At 40.6% G+C, this 23,874-nt stretch overlaps 1 protein-coding gene across 5 annotated transcripts in view; it reads right to left on the reverse strand.

Moving 5' to 3' along the window:
* The window catches only part of RICTOR (RPTOR independent companion of MTOR complex 2), a 183,309-nt gene that overhangs the window by 115,587 nt on the left and 43,848 nt on the right, over nt 1–23,874 (reverse strand). The gene's annotated exons all lie outside the window — the stretch shown is intronic.

Raw genomic sequence — 23,874 nt, forward strand, 5'->3', positions numbered from 1 at the left:
CTGATTTTGCGTGTCCAATATAATACATCTTTGGCTTGATATTCAGAGGTGCTGAACTCCCATAGCTCTTCAGAATCAATAGCAAATGAGGCCCACAGTGTCAAGTTGAGTACCCAAAAAGGGAGGCAATCTATAATTAGCGTCCGCTTTTGAATGGTGTGGTTTTATATATGACTTTCCAGCAACAGATTGATAAGTACAGTTACCATACCATATCTGGGCCTAAAACCAGACAGAGGTGTCAAGAAAAAGGTCTAGAAAGTGTTACTTCTCCACAATCTTCCCTAAAGAAGGAAGACTGGAAATAAGATAATGGGTAAAAACCTCAACATCTAGTTTTGGCTTCTTGAGTGGGATCTGACAATTCCTTTTAAAAAAGTGCTGACTTTTTGCCTTTCCACTAACAAACTCCTCTAATAATGGCCTCACCACCCCATGATACAATTAGACTATTCAAGTACAATATAAATCCCACTCAGACTGGAGCTCAACCTTTTTCCAAGCACTTCCAGAACCTCAGTGAGTAACACTGGTTGAAACAGAACAGACTTTCCATATGCCCCGTCTGTCCTGACATCAGAGGCTGACAGAATCTAAATCAGAATGATCTTACTAATGTACACCAAAACCCCTCACAATGAGAAACTCAACAGGAAAGGTGTATACCGACCTCAAAATAGCAATCTTTAATATTTGCTTAAGATTCTTACTATATTTCTGGCTCAGTATTCATAGAATGCATCCGATGAAGTGAGCTGTAGCTCACGAAAGCTTATGCTCAAATAAATTGGTTAGTCTCTAAGGTGCCACAAGTACTCCTTTTCTTTTTGCGAATACAGACTAACACAGCTGCTACTCTGAAACCTATTCAGAGTGTGTGTTTAGTGCCATCAATAATACACAAATTCATAACAAAATGTAATATTTAAAATTTAGTATCCAATATACTTACTGTTCAATGTACTAAGCCAAAATATTTAATGTGTGTTCTGTATTCTCCCTACCTCTGTCACTCAGACTCCTGTAATCAGTGGAGCGCAAATCATTTAGATAGGATTCTATTTTTAAAAACCAGATTTTGCTGCCGATAAACTAGATTTAAATGATTTTTTAGGTATACTTCCTGCAAAAAGTGTGACCCTTCTAGGTTTTATGTTGTGACTCTTAGTCCTTTCAATGTTGAGGCCATTTAAATTTAAAAACCACTTCACAAATACATGTAATTAGATGTAAGTACATCTTGCTTAATGAATTTTTTTCTATATTGTGAGAAAACAAAAAACAAACAGTTGTACGTTGAACTCCAACACCATTAAAAAGGAGCAGACCAGACAGTAAAAACTTGATCTAGAATGGCTACATTTTGCTTCAAAACTAGTCTGAAATATTTGGGATTATGTATTTGCCTTAAAAATAAGTACACACATTGTTACAAGGTAATTTCAATAAATTTACAAATATAAAGGCCTAATTTTTCTCCTTGTTTCTAAATTGTAGTGAGCTCAACACCAGACATCTGCATGCATTAACTGGTTATGACAGTGTGTCACATCCTGGTATTAATCTATTTTTGTGACACCACCTCATGTTGAATTGCCTATGGCCACTTTAGCATTTCTATTGATGTCTTATGAAGTGTAAAAATTGGTTGACAAAACGGTGTGAGGAAATACTTGCTAAAAGTGGTTTTTTGTTGTATTCCAGACAAGTGAGTCAATACTTGTTTAGGTACATCATTTTAGGAAAAATTATTCACGCCCTCTCCCCCCAAATGTAAATATCTGTGAAACAAGAAAGTTATGCTTTCATAGAACTTTCTTCAGGAGCCTTAACAAGCATTTTCACTCTTTGAAAAATCTGAGTGATAATTTAAGTATGAAAAAAACATCTTTCCAAAGAGCAAAAATATTCCCTACGGAGTAGACAGATTTCTTTTTTTCCTGTATAAGAAGGTGTGAGAACTAGAAAACAATGTCAGACAACAGTAGTATTGGCAGGTCTGAAAGCGTGGGTAATTCTGCAAAGGATAAGAGAAAGATGAGTTTTTCCAGTATCATGCACCAGGATTAAGATTACACTACTGGCCTGTAAATTACTTTAAAATGGGATTAGTTATAAATTACAAAGTAATATCTCTTTGAAAGGAAGCTGGAAGACTGTCCACCATGTCAAAGTTGGTGAATCATAACAAAATAATTTTAGATACATCAGATATCTGCAAGATTCTTCTCTATAGTATATTTTTAGTGTTTTGTACAGTCCATTCTCCAATAAAATTCCTTTTAGAAAATATTCAAATTCAATATATTGAAACTTATTCCTGAAGAAAGGGAGGCTTAATCTAACCCTGATTTGCAAGGAAAAATTCATAACTTAATCTGATTACACACACGGTTCCATAATTCTGTTTCTATCCTAATAGTTTTAATGTGAATTGGAGAGCAAGAAAGAATACACAGATACAGAATTCACACTAATATAAGAGCCAGATGTTAACTATAACTAGTGGGTATATGCCATGTAATATGCTATAGAAGTAAAATGTAACATTGGATTTTCTCTCATTAAACCAACAGATAGCATTCTATTGTTTTTAAAAACTGGTCAAAAAAGAAACCTGGTTTGACTGCAATGGTTTCAGTTTTCCAACAGCGTAGAAGAACACATGCCTTCCAACACTCCCAAACCCCACCAGTCCTCATTGAGTTCCCTCTGTTCCCACTATTACAATAGTGGAAACAACTCTCCAGGGATCTAAGAACAGCCTTTTAAAGACTTCATCTCCATGGACAGTAGGAGCATCAAAACCATACTATCACAGCCTACAATACCCTGACAACATCTTCAGAGTTCTTCACTGCTCTCATCAGGTCTTCTCACTTCTTCTGTAAGGTCTCCAGACAACTTCTCAGCTAAAAATACATTCAATAATTTCCTAATATTACTTTTCCATGCAAGCCATTGCCATTAACTGGGCCATCTGCATTGTTGTTCGATTTAGTTCACTAACTCCCTGTTGCCAAGCCTATTTAATGATGTCACCTGTACTTATGATTTTGTCCCTTATTTCTCTTCCCTTTGATCATTTTTACCCCTTCATCTTTGACTTCGCCGTATATCTCCTCCTCTCACTATTTTTCTACTTTCATTACTCTAGTTACTTCATTTCCACAGCACAACTGCATTATGGAGGCAGAAGAAACAGAGGAGAGGGGAAATTAAAACAATGGTCTAGAACAGTGGTGGGCAACCTGCGGCCCGTCAGGGTAATCCACTGGCGGGCCGTGAGACGGTGTTTACATTGACCATCCGCAGGCACGGCTTCCCACAGCTCCCACTGGCCGGGAACGGCAAACCGCGGCCACTGAGAGCTGCGGGCAGCCATGTCTGCGGATGGGCTACTTCCTATTGAACCACCAAGATGGGCTCATAGCCACAATGATCTTATTGATGAAACCTTCACCCTTCCTCTCTTCATCTCTGTCCTACCATTTTCTGTCATGTTTAAAATCAGATTTTAAGAAATTCAGTACAAGGTCTTGGTCTTTTTATTTGTCCTGTAAAGTGCCAGGCACTGTTACAAATAGGAATATTAAAAATTATGCTTGCTATAAAGGAAGGCAAGGTAAAGATCTTAATGTAAAAAAAAAAAAAAAAAAAAACAAGAGAGACTTAACATAAGGAGGAAGTAAGATGGATTGCATATGTGAGGGAGAAAAAATTTAAGGTATTTGATATTACAAGCATTTTGTTCACTTTCCATAAGACATAAGACTTTGTTTTTGAGCACATCACCATTACTCAACAAATAAGCCATTTGTAAATGTTTCTAATCTGGTTCATTAAAAAAATGCTGTTCATAGTGTACACAAATACAATGACAACACTGGAAACTCAAATCTTCCAGAACATTGTCTTCAACTAAATACGAGAATAAGTGTCTTTACAATGCCTCCCTTCCCATCCCTAATTACTTAAATGAAGAATGAAGTTCATATCTGGAATAATTTAAATGGTATGTTATGCAAAGCATATTAAAAAATATTATTTTTATGTTCATTCTTCTCCCCCTTCAACGCCCCCCTCAAGTTGGAATGTTGAGGAAGGACTGATAAAGGGGATAAAATGGATAAACCTTTAGATTTTTTACTTCAGTTCAACTATTGTTCAAATACAAAATCATTTCTATTGAGAGAGATTGGAGTCTAATAAACATTTTTCTATCACTAACGCTTAGTGAACTTCATTAATATAAGTTACAATAAAATGTAAAAATCAATAAAGATTATACATACAAATAAATGCCTCTGCACAACAAGCATTCTTGATGGCAGTTTCACCAAGACCAAAGACCACACAGGTTTGGGGAATAAGCTACCATTTTACCCTCTACAGTCGGTTCTGTCTCATCAGGGTTGAAACACTGGCATGAAAATGTAGACTATTACACTGACTCGTCATTTATCTTAGTGGTTTCTCAAACTTTTGTTCACAGAACATTTGTCCTTTTTGGTCCAGAAAACAGCATAAGAACCCAGGCGTAGGGAACTCGGAAGTTGCTAGGAGGAGGTCTCTCTTCATGAATGATCAAAATGGTCCCTTCTGGCCTTGGGATCTGAAAGTGATGGTAAGCCACTCCTGAATCTCTTAGGATATATCTAAACTTCCAAAATAAAAACAAAGCCACATGCACACATGGCAGAGCATCTCAAAGCCCATGTCAACTGACTTGGCTTTGCAGGGCTCACACTATGAAACTAAAAATAGTGATGTAGACATTCCTGCTCAGGCTGTGGATGGGGTTCTGTAGCCTGCTATGTGCAGACTAGAATCAGGTCAGACTAGAATTGTTACGGTCCCTTCTGGCCTTAAAAAAAAAATCTATGACTCTGTACTGCTATATTAAGCCCCGTGGTGTGAGCCCTGCAAGCCCAAACTCAGTTGACCCAGGCTCTGAGACCCTGCTGTGGATTTTTTTTTTAAAACACACAGTGTAGACATACTCATAGAGGGTTTAAGATTACAAGTCTTCTTAATTTGGCACCTTTCACTAATGCTAGTTTACATATTTCAAAAGCCCACAAAATAAGACTGTAGAAATTCAGTCCTTCACAAATTAACACAGCTGTTCTCCAGTTATGGTCCACAGAACACTGGTGATCCATGAAGCACTTGCTGATCACGTGGTTGTGGTTCCTCTATGTTTGCTGATGCTAAATTGTGTAAAAATCAGTTAAAAATACATTAGTTTTCTAATATTACTTTTTCATGCAAGCAATCACTACAGTTGCCACAAGTGTTATGGAATCAAATGAGGAGGGAAGTGCTCCACACTATCACAAATGGGAGGGGCAGAGGGTCCACAAGATTCTCAGTATTAAAGCCCATATATCTATAAATATAAAAAACATTTGGTAACTTTTGTACATCTGTACTCCTATTGTATATAATGGAGAAGAGGTTGCAATTTAATCTGAAAGTTTTATTAGTAAACAAAACCCTCTTAATTACATTAAGTTTTAGAACAAATCTCCAATCTATTAATTTGCCAATTTCTTCTCATTTCACCTTCATATGCCTTAAGTACATCAATCTATTTGTACAGAATGCTAAACTTTTGTTAAGAATAGATACACTGATCAGAAGGACTTTTGACCTCCACATTTAACGATCAACATGCACTTCATTTCATATATCTATAAGTTCACAATACAAAACTGTCCTCTCCATTCCAATATTTGGCTTAGATACTCATGTAGTTTACTAAAATGGAAATGGGCTAGTATACCTTTTAAATTCCTGGAATTAATACAAGCTGTCAAGGTTCCTCCCCCACTCTGAACTCTAGGGTACAGATGTGGGGACCTGCATGAAAACCTCCTAAGCTTACTTTTACCAGCTTAGGTTAAAACTTCCCCAAGGTACAAATTAATTTTATCCTTTGTCCTTGGAATATCCACTGCCACCACCAAACTCTAACTGGGTTTACTGGGAAACGTAGTTTGGACACGTCTTTCCCCCCAAAATCCTCCCAACGCTTGCACCCCACTTCCTGGGAAAGGTTTGGTAAAAATCCTCACCAATTTGCATAGGTGACCACAGACCCAAACCCTTGGATCTGAGAACAATGAAAAAGCATTCAGTTTTCTTACAAGAAGACTTTTAATAGAAATAGAAGTAAATAGAAGTAAAAGGAATCACCTCTGTAAAATCAGGATGGTAGATACCTTACAGGGTAATTAGATTCAAAACATAGAGAATCCCTCTAGGCAAAACCTTAAGTTACAAAAAAGACACACAGACAGAAATAGTCATTCTATTCAGCACAGTTCTTTTCTCAGCCATTTAAAGAAATCATAATCTAACACATACATAGCTAGATTACTTATTAAAAGTTCTAAGACTCCATTCCTGTTCTATCCCCGGCAAAAGCAACGTACCAACAGACACAGACCCTTTGTTTCTCTCCCTCCTCCCAGCTTTTTAAAGTATCTTGTCTCCTCATTGGTCATTTTGGTCAGGTGCCAGCGAGGTTACCTTTAGCTTCTTAACCCTTTACAGGTGAGAGGATTTTTCCTCTGGCCAGGAGGGATTTTAAAGGGGTTTACCCTTCCCTTTATATTTATGACACAAGTATACCAAGAGAATTAGTTTGTAAGTTTTAACATTAATACACTTTTGCTGCCTGTCACTCACTCTTATTTACTGGCTATAATTCAGTTCTGAAATTCACATATTTCAATACAACAGCAAATCAAAAAGAAAAATAGAATAGATTCCTGGAATGGTTAATTTAATATTAGCACAAAAATGTTACGCTAGGCCACATAGTGGCTTTTTATCCCACATATTTCAATGAAAATCTTTTCGTGCTTACTGTCACCCATGAGTTGTTCATGTTACTGGGATGAGTCATAGCAATTCTAGCACCATAGAAGCATGACTTAGAAACAGCAGCTCAAAACAGCAAAACCACAGAAGGCCCACAGCATATACAAAATTGAATATATAGTCTATTAACTGTAATGAATAGGTAATACATTAGTGAGATACAGAATAACATAGAATTAAATAATAATGAAAGGCCTTGTGACAGGAGATACAGCTCATTTCATCGGATGCCTTCCGCAGCTCACTTCATCGGATGCATTCGAAATGCAGCCGATGAAATGAGCTGTAGCTCACGAAAGCTTATGCTCAAATAGATTTGTTAGTCTCTAAGGTGCCACAAGTACTCCTTTTCTTTTTGCGAATATCGACTAACATGGCTGCTACTCTGAAATCTATTCTGAAAGTTTGTTACACAGCTGAATCTCTGACAGAACGTCATTGCGGGCTCTTTCATGTTTCATCATAGCCTTTCTGAACCACCTTGTATCACAGTAACGTAGCTGTCATGGTGGGTCACGCAGTCAGTCGATGAATGCAAGTGTTAACACAACAACTTGAAAAGGCAATGGCGGCAGACTAGAAGCCAATGCAAGGACCAAAGGCACAGCCTATCCTGTTGAGCTGTCAGGTTACTATGTATTGCATGAACTGAAGGTTCTGCCTTACACTTCCCCATTCTGCCCTTGCTACAATGAATTTCAGCAAATATATGGACCACTGTGGCTGGATTCTCATCTAGCAGGAAGGGGCAAAGTTTCTAGTAAATTGGAAGGCAACAATATGGAAGGGAAGGTGAAAACAGCTTTGACAACATTTCACCAAAAAGAGCCCCCACAACTTTCCTGATTTGCTTACGATCTCTTTTCATTCTCTTCTAGAACAAAATGTTGCAGTCAAAGTCATTTCTGCTCCTATTTCTTTCTACTCTCTCACGCCGTTCATTCACCTAATCCACATGCCTTCTTCCTTTTCCACCCCAAAGCCTGCAACAGCTTTCCTTGTGCAATCAGACCTCTCCACATTAAAATCCCTCCTGTGAACATGCTTCTGTAAAGCACTAAGATGATGTTCACTGCTCTACTTTAACATATCCAACTGCTACTGGCACAGCACATATAAATTTTCATCTGAAGTAGTTCACAACATCCTTAGTACAAGGAGCATGTCATCTTTACATATAAAATTCCAAAGTTAGTACTCAAAATTAGTAGTAATTATGATCTTTACAAAACAGGAGAAATGCACGGAACAAGAAAAATGAAATGTCTTTTCTGTTACACAAGCCTAGTGAACTGCTTCATGAAAAAGTCAGTTTAATTTCTGCCACCATCATGTGCTCTTATGAAGAAAATTTTTTTCAAGCCTATTAGTAGCATTTTAATTATAATAGCAAAAATTCATAGAGCCTGCAAAATTAATTCTTCATACCTGCAAACTCTCACTCTCAAGAGAACTGGACTTGTAACTCTTATAATAAGCAATCTGAAAAAAGTCAGAGCCAATATTCTAAATAGCTATTAAACAAATATATTTAACTGCAGCACGTGAGTCTTTTTAAATTAAAATAAAATCCTCAGATTTGGCAAAAATATTACCCCACTTTTACCAAACCTACATTTGGTAAAACTGAACCAAGGGATCTTTGTTCATGCAGAAGTCAGATAAATTAATTTGGACTTTTCCTGCCAGAACTCATGTCTGATGTTATGATTTCTAGCCATTCTGGGACATCTGAATGTGTTAGCTTCAGATTTATTTTCTTTAAAAAGGAATGGTTTTGAACAGAATTTATTGCATAAAATAGGTCTACTTTTTTTTTGAATGTATGTATTTACATTCCAGGAATTTTCAAACAAAATCCTTTAGGATTTTGTTGGTCTGGAGTAGCTATACTCATTACTTTATCTACTGAAGTGATGTCAGAAGGTAGGCACGATTGTGACACATGCACATGCTTAAGAGATCATATCACCAGCTCCCTCTGCCCTCACCTTAAAAGGAGCTTTTAACTCTTAGGATATAGTCCTCAATAAATAATGGCATTTCAACCATCAAATCAGCAAGTGTTACCATAGAAAACATATCTATAAATAGGATAATTTTGAAAATGTTACATTTTTTCATGACATACTTAATTTTACCTAATGCTGATGACTAGCAACCCACAAAAACATGAATGCTTATATACTGCTGGCCCTCTGACTGAACATTTGCTTGCTTTTCCATTATTAAGGCTACAATTCTGTCACAGAGGTTGCGGAAGTCACGGAATCTGTGACTTCCAAAGATCTCCGTGACTTCAGCCCCGGCGGCTGGGCGCTGCAGGGTCCTGTCGCCTCCCGCACCGGCAGGGCGCTGTGAGGTACCCCTGCTGCCTGAAGCAGCAGGCCCCCAAGCCTGAGCCTCCATGGGCAGCAGAGGTACCCCAGAGACCCCCGGCTGCAGTGGCAGCAGGGGGACCTCCGCAAGCCCCCGGCTGCCACTGAGGGGGACCCCACACAGCTCCCCATTGCAGCAGCGGCAGGGGGATCCCTGCAGCTCTCCATTGCCAGGGAGGGGGTAGGGGACCCTGCAACTTCCCACCATCATGGGGCTCGGGGGACTCTGGAGCTCTGAACCCTCAGAGATGATGGGAGCCCCGGAGCTCCCAGCCACCCTACAGCTGCCCAGCCCATTCCCATTTTATCATGGATATTTTTAGTAAAAGTCAGGGACAGGTCACGGGCTTCCATGAATTTTTCTTTATTGCTCGTGACCAGTCCGTGACTTCTACTAAAAATATCCATTACAAAAATCTTAGCCTTACCCTAAAGAGGACCCACCCATCTTTGATCCCTTCTGTGATCACAGAAGGTCTGTAAGGTTCCCAACTTCTTGCTGGCTAATATTGAAACCATGTTAAACTTTTTTATGAATTTCCTTGGTTTCTCCCCATCCCAATGGTATTTGGGAAGGAAATGACAAGTGGTTTATATACCAGCATTTGCTCTACTTTTACAATTGGAATCCAGTGGAAAATATCCACTGGATTCCAAGTATATAATTCAGAAGCCATTTATAGAAGCCTAAATTATAAAAATTATTAAATTTATTCACATGAACTTTTTTACCTCATATTTGCCTACTGTGAGGTTTCTTGCCCGTTTCAAGCCTAAGAGTAGAATATAAATAATGAACAGCAAAAAAATCTTTCACAGGCTATTATAAAACCTCTTTCCAAGAGACAGAAGTTTATTTAAAAAACAAATTTAAAAAAACATTTATTTCCACTTGCATTTTCTATCAAACCACTCACTAAGGAAAATCACCTATCCAGCTTCCAAACATTACAATCTAGATCAATCTAATATCTTAACTCCAAAACATAATACTCAAACACACTCAGACTCCTTAGGTCCGTAACAAACTCCTTTTCAATACCAGCATACAACCACCAACAGCTCATACATCTTTTAATTCCTCAAAAAACAGAGATGTAAAATCTTATCTCTGTCATCAGCAAGATTAAGAAACATGCTTGTGGCAGAAAAATCTATAACGTATTTATCAAGAAAGAAATATAAAAGGTCAGAGTTAAGTTGTGCAAGAAAATTTTTTTTTGAGGATTTGGAGGGTACATCTTCAGTGAAATCTGCTTACAAGTCTAACCTTTCCCATTTTACTCTCCTTTGTGCCTCCATTACTACTAATATTGGGGGATGGGCAGCCTTGCAGGCAAATTTGCCTAACATGCACAGCTTGTGTCTCCTAGCCCCCTCCCTCCAACCTTTTTCCAACTCTTATGGTATGTCTACACTTATAACGCTACAGCAGCGCAGCTGTACCATTTCAATGTAGACACTACCTATGGTGATGGGAGGAATTCTCCCATCGGCGTAGGTAATCCACCTCTCTGGGAGCTTGTCTACACTGGCAAGTTTTGTCACCAAAAACTGACTTTTGGCGACAAAACAGCAAGACCATACGCACTACAATGGGACTTTTGTCGTGAAAAATGCCCAGTTTTGGCGACAAAAAACTTCCACCCCATGAGAGACTTTAGTCTTTTCCCCTCCCTTTATTGTCAACAAAGAGCCAGCGTAGACACTGCTGATTGTTTTGTCAACAGAATTGGCTTCCGCCAGTAACCCACAATGCCTACCCTGATTGCTTTGCTCAGTGTTTTGATCTCTGCTGCCCTGCAGGCATGCGCCCCTCCCCTTTCAAAGCTCTGAGAAGTATCTGTGTGCTGCTCCATTTGCAAATCATTGGAATGCTCCTGTTCTGCCCTGCACTAGGAACACAGCAGCAGGCAGACTGCTGCTGCAAGGGGAGGGGGACAGACTGCTGTGCTGCTTTGCCATTCCTCAGCATGGAGAGCTCACAGAGCTACTCATGATGCTGCTCTCAGCAGCTGAGGGGGCTGTAGGAGAACTCTGAGAAGAAAGGCATCTAGGACAATACCATGTCTCTATCAATAGCCTGCAGTTGGAATGATAGCCTGGCGTAAAACTGTAGAAGGGAACAGGGATGGCTTGGGAGTGGAGTAGAGATGTTTATGAGAGAAGTGGTGCTGTGGAGCTGGGAAAGTTGAGCTGTAGCATCATGAAAAAAAGTGGTTGACAACGGAAGTACACGATGGCCACTGGGACATCTGTAAGCTCTTGATCACTAAGGCTTTGTCTACACTGAAAACTGAATGACAGTTCAGGTTGCCTGGAGGTATCTCGTGTACTTCCAGAAAGTCAAGTTCAGCAAAACTCAAAACTTCTAAAAGCAAGAAATACAGAATTGAGGTAAAGGCCAATGCAACCTTAATTTTGACTTCCTTGAGCTATAGGAATAATCTCCGTGCACTTCGGCTGCACTCACAGTATAAGGTGTAGCTGTGTTGAATGATGCAGGAATTAGATGGAGCAACTCTGCTGAGTTCTGATTGTTATACAAGGTGATGGGGGGGATATGACTCCACCCCTCACCTCACCCCCGTGCATGATTAAAGGAAAGAGGTGCACAGGTACTTTCAAAGATCTAGTATGCCTCCTTTCAGCACTGTGTTGCGTAGGTTGCATTAGTAGCAGGGCTTCTTCTTGCAATGGGGCTTCCCAACAGTTAGTTACAATATAAGTGTGGACTATGGGCTTAATGAAAAGTAAGTGAAATTTAGCAATAAGTGGTATTGCGTGCATAAGGTGAAGGGGTTGCAAAATTTGAACAGATGTGAGGGTTTTTTCTGAGTAAGGCTAAGCGCTTGAGTGTTGAGCAGGTAGAGGTAGCTCCTGTTCAGTACAGCACAAAGGCAGAGTGCAGATACGTGTGTTATGGGCATACTGGGCCATCTTTCAAACAGAGCAGAGTTAAGATTTTGTGGAACTGCACTTTAGCTCTATTTCATAGTTTTCAGCCTTTAAGATTTGATGAACTCAACTTTCTGGAAGAGCATGAGATAACACAGAGTTAATGTTGACCATTAGTAATCAAGTATGTCAGTGAATCTCCTTTTGTCAATTGGCTCCCGCAAAGAGTGCCATATATAGCTGGGGTAAATGTCCAGGGACTGAGACAATTTTGGATGGGGACAGGAGAAGGGTGTTGGTAGAATGTGTCAATCTTAAAAATAAATAGCCCCCCCCCCCACACCTCCAGGGGGCTTTATCTCAGAAATCCCTTGGTAAAATGACCCCAAATGCAGACCACCAATCCTACCCTGCATACCACATTTCAAGATATTCTGAGAAGCCATGTGGATTTCAGAGCACTTAGAAGAGTCTAAGCTTTAAAACAGAAAGTTGATTTTAACCTTTAACTGGAGATCTGCTATAATCACAGAATCGTAGAACTGGAAGGGACCTCAAGAAGTCATCTAGTCCAGTCCCCTGCACTCAAGGCAGGGCTAAGTTATCATCTAGACCATCCCAGACAGGTGTTTGCCTAACCTGCTCTTAAAAATCTCCAATGACAGAGTCTACAACCTTCCTAGACAATTTATTCCAGTGCTTAACCACCCTGACAATTAGGAAGCTTTTCCTAGTGTCCACCCTAAACAACTGCTGCTGCAATTTAAGTCCATTGCTTCTTATCCTATCCTCAGAAGTTGAGGAGAACAATTTTTCTCCCTTCTTCTTGTAACAATCTTTTAAGTACTTGAAAACTATTTTCCACATTTAATTTTCCACATTAAACAAACCCACTTTAAAAAAACCAAAAAACAAAAAACTTTCCTCCATCATCATGTTTTTTAGACCTTTAATAATTTTTATTGCTCTTCTCTGGACTTTCTTCAATTTGTCCACATCTTTCCTGAAATGTGGTTCCCAGAACTGGACACAATATGTCACTAGATGCCTACTAAACTCAGAGCAGAGCGGAAGAATTACTTCTCGCGTCTTGCTTATAACACTCCTGCTAATGCATCCCAGAATGATGTCTGCTTTTTTTTTGCAACAATGTTACACTGTTGACTCATATTTAGCTTTTGATCCACTAGGATCCCTGGATCCTTTTCCACAGTACTCCTTTCTGGGCAGTCATTTCCCATATTGTATGTGTGCAACTGATTTTTCCTTCCTAATTGGAGTACTTTGTATTTGTCCTTGTTGAATTTCATCCTATTTATTTCAGACCATTTCTCCAATTTGTCCAGATCATTTTGAATTGTAATCCTATGCTTCAAAGTACTTGTAATCTCTCCCAGTTTGGTATCACTTGCAAACTTTATAAGAGTACTCTCTTTGCCATTATCTAAATCATTAAGATTTGAACAGAAGTGGACCCACAACTGATCCCTGCAGGACCCCACTTGATATGCCCTTCCAGCTGGACTGTGAACCACAGTTAACTACTCTCTAGGAATAGTTTTCCATCCACTTATGCACCCCACCTAACACTAGCTTCATCTAGGTTGTATTTCCCTTGTTTGTTTATGAGAAGACCATGTGAGACAGTATCAAAAAGTCTTACTATAGTCAAGATATACCACATCTACCACTTTCCCCCCTCCCTATCCACAAGGCTTGTTGCCCCGTCAGAGAAAGCTATTATTTTTGGGGAACACGATTTGTAATGAAGACTTGTGCCAAACAGGATTTTTTTCCCCGTTTAATTTTAAAATTTCAACAGAATTCTGTGATCAAAGCACCATGATAATGCAGAGTGAGTGAGTGTAGTTTTGATTTGCAGTAACTGTGGTGGTTTAAGCTAAAAGATGCTAAACACACATACAAAAACACCCTTTCGGGGCTAAAGTTCAAAACAGATTGATTTAATTGTTTTTCCTAGAAGAGTTATTAAACTATTTTATTCAAAATGTTTCAGAAAATTCAGTTGTCCTCTCAACAGTACTTGTGGTAAACTAACACTGGAGTCACTACTAATTTCATAATACTGACACACTATGGATCAAATGACTGATTATCCTGCACACTTACACATGGCTTTAGTATCCAGCCAATCAAATGAGAAATTTGGCACATTTTCTTAACTGTGAGGGTGACTCATTAGAACAAACCACAAACAGAATGGTCAGAATCCGAATCTCTCGGATGTCTTAAAATCAAAACTGAATACCTTCCTGGAATAAATGTTTTAGCCAAACTCAAGTTATGGGGCTCAATATAGGGTAACTGGGTGAAATGTAAGGCTTGGGATATAGAGGCACACTAGATGATATAATGGTCCCTTCTGGGCTTAAACTTTATGAATCTATGAATTATCAGTTGCCTAAAGAAATAAGGATCTCCTGTGAAGAAGAATATGAAAACATACTTTGGCTACAGAATTAAGCATGTAAATACTTTGTTTGTGCTTTGTTAGATCCATTTGGGATATCCTCATGAGGATGGCATGACCTTTCATAGTATAATCCACAAGTATTTATTACTCCTGGGGGCATTCTGTGCCTAAAAAATTCTGCACACGATATTTTAAAATTCTGCAAATTTTATTTGTCAACATACTGTATAATCGTGCCAGTTTCAATTATTTTGGTAATTTATTTTCAAAATACCTGTCAGCAAGTATATCTGTAACAATACAGAGACACAAAAATTACCCCAGGAGAAGAGAGTTAAAGAAACCCCTATGACAACCCAGTTCCTATTTCTCTGCCCCCTTTCTCCCCTCCCTAAGCCAAGCTGCGGGGCCCCCCTCAGCCAATAACTTTTCAGGTCCTTCTAAATACATCTTTATTTTGTGCTACACCAATTATATGAATTGGCTGCACTTCTGTACAGTGTGCCAAGTACATACTTACATAAGATTTAGTTCTGCAAACATGCACAAAGTTTCATAATTTAAAATAATTTTTAAGCTCCTTTGGAGAAGTTACTTCATATAATGGATTCCAAATTATGTTTACTCGTGAAAATACATCTTATTTTCCTTAGCATGGAAGTGTCAAACTAGCGTATGAAAATCAAGCTCACTTGCTTCTGCTTCATGTACTGCCTCTAACCAACAGAAAATATGTTCTTAATGTAGAATCATTATGAGGAGGAATGATGGCTGTAAGTTGAAGGAAACCAAAAAGTCTCTTATGGGTAAATCCATAGATAAATTCTAGAGTACATGCAACTTTTTAACCCGAAAGCTGTGTAAAGATACAAGACCATGTGCTCGTCAATTTAGACGCACTTTGATCTAAACAAGAATCCCTCCCCCCTCCAAAAAAAAAAAAAAAAAAAAAAAAGAAAAAAAAAACACAAACATTCACCTAAGATGCCAACAGCACTCTGGACTCACTTTAAAATGTTCCAATTTTTCCCCAAAGCAAAGACACTTTCCAAATCTGGCAGTCCACTTTTGAATACAAAAAAAGGGTATCTAGAGGAAAACTTAGAAGCAGTTACTGGATCAGCAACTACTGATCTAATTACTACTACTTACTGCTAGCTACTAATTACTGAAACAAACGGTTGTATTTAGACTAGGTTTCTACATTCTTGGCTTAAGGTCATATGCATAAAACATAGTATCTATCTTTTAGGACGGGATGGGCAAACTTTCTGGCCCGAGGGCCACATCGGCATAGCGAAACTGTATGGAGGTCCAGGTAGGGAAGACTGTGCCTCCCCAAACAGCCTGGCCCCTCCCCCTATCCAACCCCCCTGTTCCCCATCCCCTAACACCTCCCCCCGCAGAACCTCTGTCCCATCCAACCTCTCCCTGCTCCCTTACTGTCACAACCCCTATCCACACCCCCACCCCTAACTGCCCCCCTGGGACCCCACCCCCTACCCAACCCCCCTGCTCCCTGTCCCCTGACTGCCCTCAGGACCCCCCGCCCCACCACCACCACCGCATTACCACGCTGCTCAGAGCAGCAGGAGCTTGCAGCCCCGCTGCCCAGCAGAAGCGCGCTTCCCGGTAGGAGTGGCGGGCCAGAGTGCTGGTGGCACAGCACGCTGAGGCTGAGGGGGAGGGACCAGGGACTAACCTCCCCAGCCAGGAGCTCAGGGGCCAGGCAGGACGGTCGGCCGTAGTTTGCCCACTTCTGTTTTAGGAGATATGTTGAATGTTGTACTATTGACGCAGCAGAAGTAAATGCAATACATTCTAGAGCATAGGACATAATTTAGAGAAAGCAAACAGAGGGAAGACAAGATGGTGGGAGCACTTCCATTTACATTAGTTTACTTAAATAAAGAATCCAATTGTATCTGAAATCCCTGCTTAAATTAAAAACCCATTTAAATCCTGACTCCCTACTTGTATCAAATTCCACTACTGCTTCATAGAGAGTTCATATTCAATTAGTCATATGTACTCCTGTCTCTTTCTGAAATACAGCTGAACAGAGGAGAAATTTAGCCAAAAAGTAACTAACTGTTTGATGGCATACACAAGGAAACTGTAAAAGGAATATATAAACAGAAGCAAACGGGAAAAAATATTGATTCCCTGTTTTGGAAATAAAGGTAAGCCCCATCTCATCCTATTCACTGACTCTTTGAACATAAAATGGTCAATATGACCAGAAGTCGCCTGTTCCAGGAAGAGATAATGAAGTATTAAAATAGAAAATCATTTTTACTGTACATCTAAAATATACCACATTTACTCCTTCATTTTTCCTTAAAGAAAAATGAAAAATAAAACCAGAAGATAGGAAAGCATAATGAATTAAAGAGTAAACATCTAGTATCTCTAAATATTCTGGGACCAACAATAACACCGCCTATAAGTAAGAAACTGGCAGTTGGTATCTGGGTCAGTATGTTTCCTAGGGTCACATAACTGAGGCTCTGCCTAGGGTTCTAAATTCTTGGCTTGTTACTCAGCTCTGTCAGTCATATGCTGCAGACAGTGTCAAGTGTGAGAATCTATAAGATTTACCTTAGCAGTAAAAAGAAAAGGAGTACTTGTGGCACCTTAGAGACTAACCAATTTATTTGAGCATAAGCTTTCGTGAGCTACAGCTCACTTCATCGGATGCTGTAGCTCACGAAAGCTTATGCTCAAATAAATTGGTTAGTCTTTAAGGTGCCTCAAGTACTCCTTTTCTTTTTGCGAATACAGACTAACATGGCTGTTACTCTGAAACTTAGCAGTAAACTATTTCTTCAGACTATTCCACATATACACTCATATCTACAAAAAATGAAAAAACATATTAGATAAGTCAAAACTGGTTTTTGAAGAGGAAAAGTATGCACTTTGTAAAAGTCAGTCTTAGGAATACCAAACTGACACAAAAACAGAAATATTTAGACTATTTGCAGTGGGTTGGAATTCTATAATCACTTTAAAAACTCTAATCTTTTGCAAGACACTGAAAACCTGAGTACCTAACCCCGATTATGTCATTCATCTTATTTCAAAGTTTCAAGACATTGTTTCTAGCTTGATTCAAAACAATATGATATTTTCAATAAATATACAATATACTCTGCAAAGAGCTAGATATTTCATATATATTTGTCAAGGGAAAAAAGATCTGTTTGTCAGTGTACAAAACTGTGTTAGAAGTTGGTCTACTCATAGTTCTGCCACTAATCGGTCTTTCCTAATCTTCCTAGCCACTAGATTTTCACAGAATTCTGAACTAGGTGAAAGGAAACTGCCTCTGTCCTCCAGGCTTCTGGATGATAGTGTCTTCGGTTGCACAGATAACAGTATATTTGGATGCTTCAGTCCTCAAATTTTGAGACCATAATTATTGCTAGGTTTGGTAACCACAGTATCAAAGATGATGAAAGACTGCACGACATGGCTACAAAGTATTGGTCCTCAACTGCAATTCTCAAGAACCATAGTTGGCATGGGAATTGGGATGTGAAGATAACACAGTGGAGTCGCATCTTACGCAGGGGTTAGGTTCTAAAGTCAGCGCGTAAGGCGAAAATCGCATTATAGTCAAAATTACCCTTGAAAATCCCTTAAATCGCCCATAAAGTACAGTATACTGTACATGGTTGTGTATACAACCCTATACAGAAATGTATAAATGTATAATGTATACAGTAAAGAGTACATATGCAAAATATAATTTTACAGTATTGTATTTTTAATTACAGGGGGTCATTACAGGGGGTCGTCAGGGTTTGATGTCGATCCAGGAGACAGATGACAGAGCTTGGGTAATGGAGAGCGAGTCGTAGATGAAGTGGTTGGCTCTGGTTCAGCTCGAGAAGTTGATTGCGTAGGCTCATCTGCTGCTGGTTGTTTTTCCTTGAAAAACATGGTGATTGGCATCTGTTGCTGTTGTCTCTTGAGGTGCTCAAACATTTATTGATACGGTCTCAAATCATCCGTAATACAACGTGTGATTTTGAGGCTTCGTTCCACAGAGGGATCGTATTCAGAAATTAAATCATTCAAGTGTTTCGCTGCTTGGAACACTTCAGCAAATTTATGAAGATTCCAACTTGCTGGCTCTTCCTGTTAGTCGTCATCATCTTAGTCTTCTGTAGACCAGTGCTACTCAAAGCGGTGGTCTGCAGACCGGTGCCGGTCTGCAAGCCATCGGCTGCCGGTCTGCGTGCACATTGGGAAAAAAAATTGCGAGTCCCCCACAACAGATAACTTGAGAAGCACTGCTGTAGACGATTTCATCAGTTCCTCTAACTCTTCATTAGTCAATGTTTCTCTATGGCTCTCAATTAATTCTTTAATTTCTTCCCCAAGGATGTCGACAAAGCCATCACCACCCACTTGCCTGGCCACCTGAACAATGCGTTTCACTTCTTTGTCAATGGTCAGGAAACCCTTAAAATCATTCACGCATTCTTTCCATAGGTTTCACCAACATGCATTGACTGTTTCAGGCTTGATTGTATCACTTATATTAAACAGGCAATGGATGCAATCGGCAATGTTGAAGGACTTCCAACACTCCATCACATAAAGATTGGGATCAGCATCCATAGCGCTACGTATCCGTGAGAACGTAAGCCTTGCGTACGTGGCCTTGAAACAGCGAATCACGTCTTGGTCGAGAGGTTGGAGGATGGAGGTTGTATCGGGGGGGGGGGGGGAAGACTACTTCAACGTCGTTATGCGCAAACCAGAGTGCCACAGGGTGGCCAGGAGCACTGTCTACGATCAGCAACACTTTAAAGTCAAATCCTTTCTCTTCAAGGTACCGCTTGACCTCCGGAATGAAACACTTGTGGAACCAATCCAGAAATAATGGTGCCATCACGCAAGCCTTTTTATTTGATTGCCAGAACACAGGCAGGAGATTTCTGTTCTTGCCTTTTAGGGCACGGGGATTTGCAGCCCTGTAGAGCAAGCCCGGCTTTATTAAATGCCCAGCCACATTGCCACAAAACAACACAGACACACGGTCTTTAACTGCTTTGAAGCCAGGGGCTTGTCTTTCTGATTTTGAAGTGTAAGTGTGGTTGGGCTTTTTTTCCCCCCAGAAGAGCCCAGTCTCGTCAGCATTAAAAACTTCTTCCAGAAGATAGCCCTTTTCTTTTATGATTTTCTTTAATTGTTCGGGGTAGGCTTTTGCTGCCTCTTCATTGGCAGATGCAGCTTCACCAGTAGTCTGCACGTTTTTGAGGTTGAAGTGGTTCCTAAAACTGTTAAGCGAACCTTAGCTGGCTTTGAATTCCTTCTCATCAGAAGGCTGTCCCTCTTTGGCAGGAGCTTTGAACAGCGCATAGAGGCTAAGAGCCTTCTCTTCCAACATGTTGCCATCGATAGGCATGGGTTTACAGTTCACGTCTTCCAGCCATAAGTTTAATGCCTTTTCAGTCTTCACTAAAGTCTTATCACGCACCTGGCTCGTCACTGTAGCAGTTACTGGAGCACTTGATACCACAGCTTGATGAATTTCTCTCTCTCGAATCTTGATGGCACAGATGCTAAATTCGTTGCGGCCATATTTATGCGCCACATTGGAGACCGACATACCATCTCTCAATAAGTCCAACACAGCCAGTTTTTCCTGCAGCGTTGGAACAGACCGCTGTTTTTTCGGTTGAGCACCAGATGAAGTAGTTGACTTGCGTTTAGGGGCCATGTTGTATGAAAAATACATACAGTATCTTTAAACATTAGAATCCCACTCAGCGTGGCGAGATGCTCGCACTATGAGAGGCACGTGAGAACTGAGACCGAATGAGGGAACAGCAGATTCCCCTCTCCCATCTCACGCTCACTCCGAGGCATATGCTCATTGAGTGGAAAGGTGGGTGGATGCGCCCGCACTTTTTTTTTTTTTTGCCAAGCACATATAGCTGAATTCGTGTAAGTTAAATGTGCGCATGATGCGACTCACCTGTAGCTCTAAAGGAAGCCAAGCTACATCCTGATGAGTATCAGGATCGTTAGTGTCTCTATGGGAAATCTCACTTTCATGTCAAAGTTAAACAAAATTTAAAATAAGCCTAGGAAACTGAGGTAAGGCTTCTTATCTGCCTGTAAAACTCTATGCATACTTTAAAATATTAAATATGAAATGGCCCTGCTCTCATTTGTATGCAAAAGACTATGATGCTCAGACATCTAGGTATTATACATTATCATTTTTGCAAATGCTTTTTAGGACATAAGGAATAGACTGAGGCAGTTAACAGCATAATATAAATGACATAATTGGCCCATATAATGGATTTATATTTGAAAGATCAGGACTGGTCACAAGTCCCACTCTTTTTTGATACTTGAAAAAAATTTAAAGTAGAAATCTATGCTTTTTTTCTGATAGCGACAGTAATGATGGATCCAATGTCTATCAGGGTGTGCATCACTAACATTTGTAATTAGATGGGAGAAAAAGAAAGTTTAAAAAAAATTCATTTTTCATTTAGAAGTGAATTTGGGGCCTGGCCTTCAATCACAAAATATTAGTGTTGGAAGAGACCTCAGGAGATCATCTAGTCCAATCCCCTGCTTAAAGCAGGAACACCACCAACTAAATTATCCCAGCCAAGGCTTTGTCAAGCTAGGCCTTAAAACCTCTAAGGATGGAGATTCCACTACCTCCCTAAGTAAGCCATTCCAGTGCTTCACCACCCTCCTAGAGAAATAGTGTTTCCTAACATCCAGACCTCCCCCACTGCAACTTGAGACCATTGCTTCTTGTTCTCTCATCTGCCACCACTGAGAACAGCCGAGCTCCATCCTCTTTGGAACCCCCTTTCAGGTAATTGAAGGCTGCCATCAAATCCCCCCTCACTCTTCTCTTCCGCAGACTAAATAAGCCCACTTCCCTCAGCCTCTCCTCATAAGTCATGTGCCCCAACCCCTAATCATTTTTGTTGCCCTCCGCTGGACTCTCTCCAATTTGTCCACATCCCTTCTGCAGTGGGGGACCAAAACTGGATGCAATACTCCAGGTGTGGCCCCATCAGTGACGAATAGAGGGGAATAATCACTTCCCTCAATTTGCTGGCAATGCTCCTACTAATACAGCCCAATACGCCATTGGCCTTTTTAGCAACAAGGGCACACTGCTGACTCTCATGCAGCTTCTCATCCACAGTAATCCCCAGGTCCTTTTCTGCAGAACTGTTGTTTAGCCAGTCGGTCCCCAGCCTCTAGCGGTGCATGGGATTCTTCCTTCCTAAGTGCAGGACTCTGCACTTGTCCTTGTTGAACCTCATTAGATTTCTTTTGGACCAATCCTTCAATTTATCTAGGTCACTCTGGACCCTATCCCTACCCTCCAGCTTTTCTACCTCTCCCCCCAGTTTAATGTCATCTGCGAACTTGCTGAGGGTGCAATTAATCCCATCATCCAGACCATTAATAAGGAGGTTGAACAAAACCGGCCCCAGGACCAACCCTTCGGGCACTCTGCTTGATACCAGCTGCCAACTAGACATCGAGCCGTTGATCACTACCCGTTGAGCCCGACAATATAGCCAGCTTTCAATACACCTTATAGTCCATTTATCCAAGCCATATTTCTTTAATTTGCTGGCAAGAATACCGTGGGAGACCGTACCAAAAGCTTTGCTCAAGTCAAGATACATCACATCCACCACCTTCCCCATAACCACAGAGGTCATTATCATCACAGAAGGCAATCAGGTTGGTCAGGCATGACTTGTCCTTGGTGAATCCATACTGACTGTTCCTGATCACCACCTTCTCCAAGTGCTTCAGAATGGATTCCTTGAGGACCTGCTCCATGATTTTGCCAGAAACTGAAGTGAGGCTGACTGGTCTGTAGTTCCCCGGGGTCTCTTTTTTCCCCCTTTCTAAAATATGGGCACTATATTTGCCTTTTTCCAATCGTCCGGGACTTCCCCCACTCACCACGAATTTTCAAAGATAATGGCCAATGGCTCTGCAATCACATCAGCCAACTCCCTCAGCACCCTTGGATGCATTAGATCTGGACCCATGGACTTGTGCACATCCAGCTTTTCTAAATAGTCCTGAACCTGTTCCTTCACCACTGAAGGCTGCTCACCTACTCCCCATACTGTGTTGCCCAGTGCAGCAGTCTGGGAGCTGACCTTGTCTGTGAAGACCAAAACAAAAAAAGCACCAAGTACTTCAGCTTTTTCCACATCATCTGTCACTATTTTGCCTCCCCCATTCAGTAAGGTTCCCACACTTCCCTTAACCTTCTTGTTGCTAACATACCTGTAGAAACCCTTATTACCCTTTACATCCCTTGCTAGATGCAATTCCAATTGTGCCTTGGCCTTCCTGATTAAACCCTGCATGCTCTAGCAATATTTCTATACACCTCCCTAGTCATCTGTCCAAATTTCCACTTCTTGTAAGCTTCCTTTTTGAGTTTAGACTCACCGAAGATTTCACTATTAAGCCAAGCTGGTCGCCTGCCATAGAATCATAGAATATCAGGGTTGGAAGGGACCCCAGAAGGTCATCTAGTCCAACCCCCTGCTCAAAGCAGGACCAAGTCCCAGTTAAATCATCCCAGCCAGGGCTTTGTCAAGCCTGACCTTAAAAACCTCTAAGGAAGGAGATTCTACCACCTCCCTAGGTAACGCATTCCAGTGTTTCACCACCCTCTTAGTGAAAACGTTTTTCCTAATATCCAACCTAAACCTCCCCCATTGCAACTTGAGACCATTACTCCTCGTTCTGTCATCTGCTACCATTGAGAACAGTCTAGAGCCATCCTCTTTGGAACCCCCTTTCAGGTAGTTGAAAGCAGCTATCAAATCCCCCCTCATTCTTCTCTTCTGCAGACTAAACAATCCCAGCTCCCTCAGCCTCTCCTCATAAGTCATGTGCTCTAGACCCCTAATCATTTTTGTTGCCCTTCGCTGGACTCTTTCCAATTTATCCACATCCTTCTTGTAGTGTGGGGCCCAAAACTGGACACAGTACTCCAGATGAGGCCTCACCAGTGTCGAATAGAGGGGAACGATCACGTCCCTCGATCTGCTCGCTATGCCCCTACTTATACATCCCAAAATGCCATTGGCCTTCTTGGCAACAAGGGCACACTGCTGACTCATATCCAGCTTCTCGTCCACTGTCACCCCTAGGTCCTTTTCCGCAGAACTGCTGCCTAGCCATTCGGTCCCTAGTCTGTAGCGGTGCATTGGATTCTTCCATCCTAAGTGCAGG

The sequence above is a fragment of the Chelonia mydas genome, chromosome 5 (assembly GCF_015237465.2).
Source record: "Chelonia mydas isolate rCheMyd1 chromosome 5, rCheMyd1.pri.v2, whole genome shotgun sequence".
Taxonomy (NCBI): Eukaryota; Metazoa; Chordata; order Testudines; family Cheloniidae; genus Chelonia; species Chelonia mydas.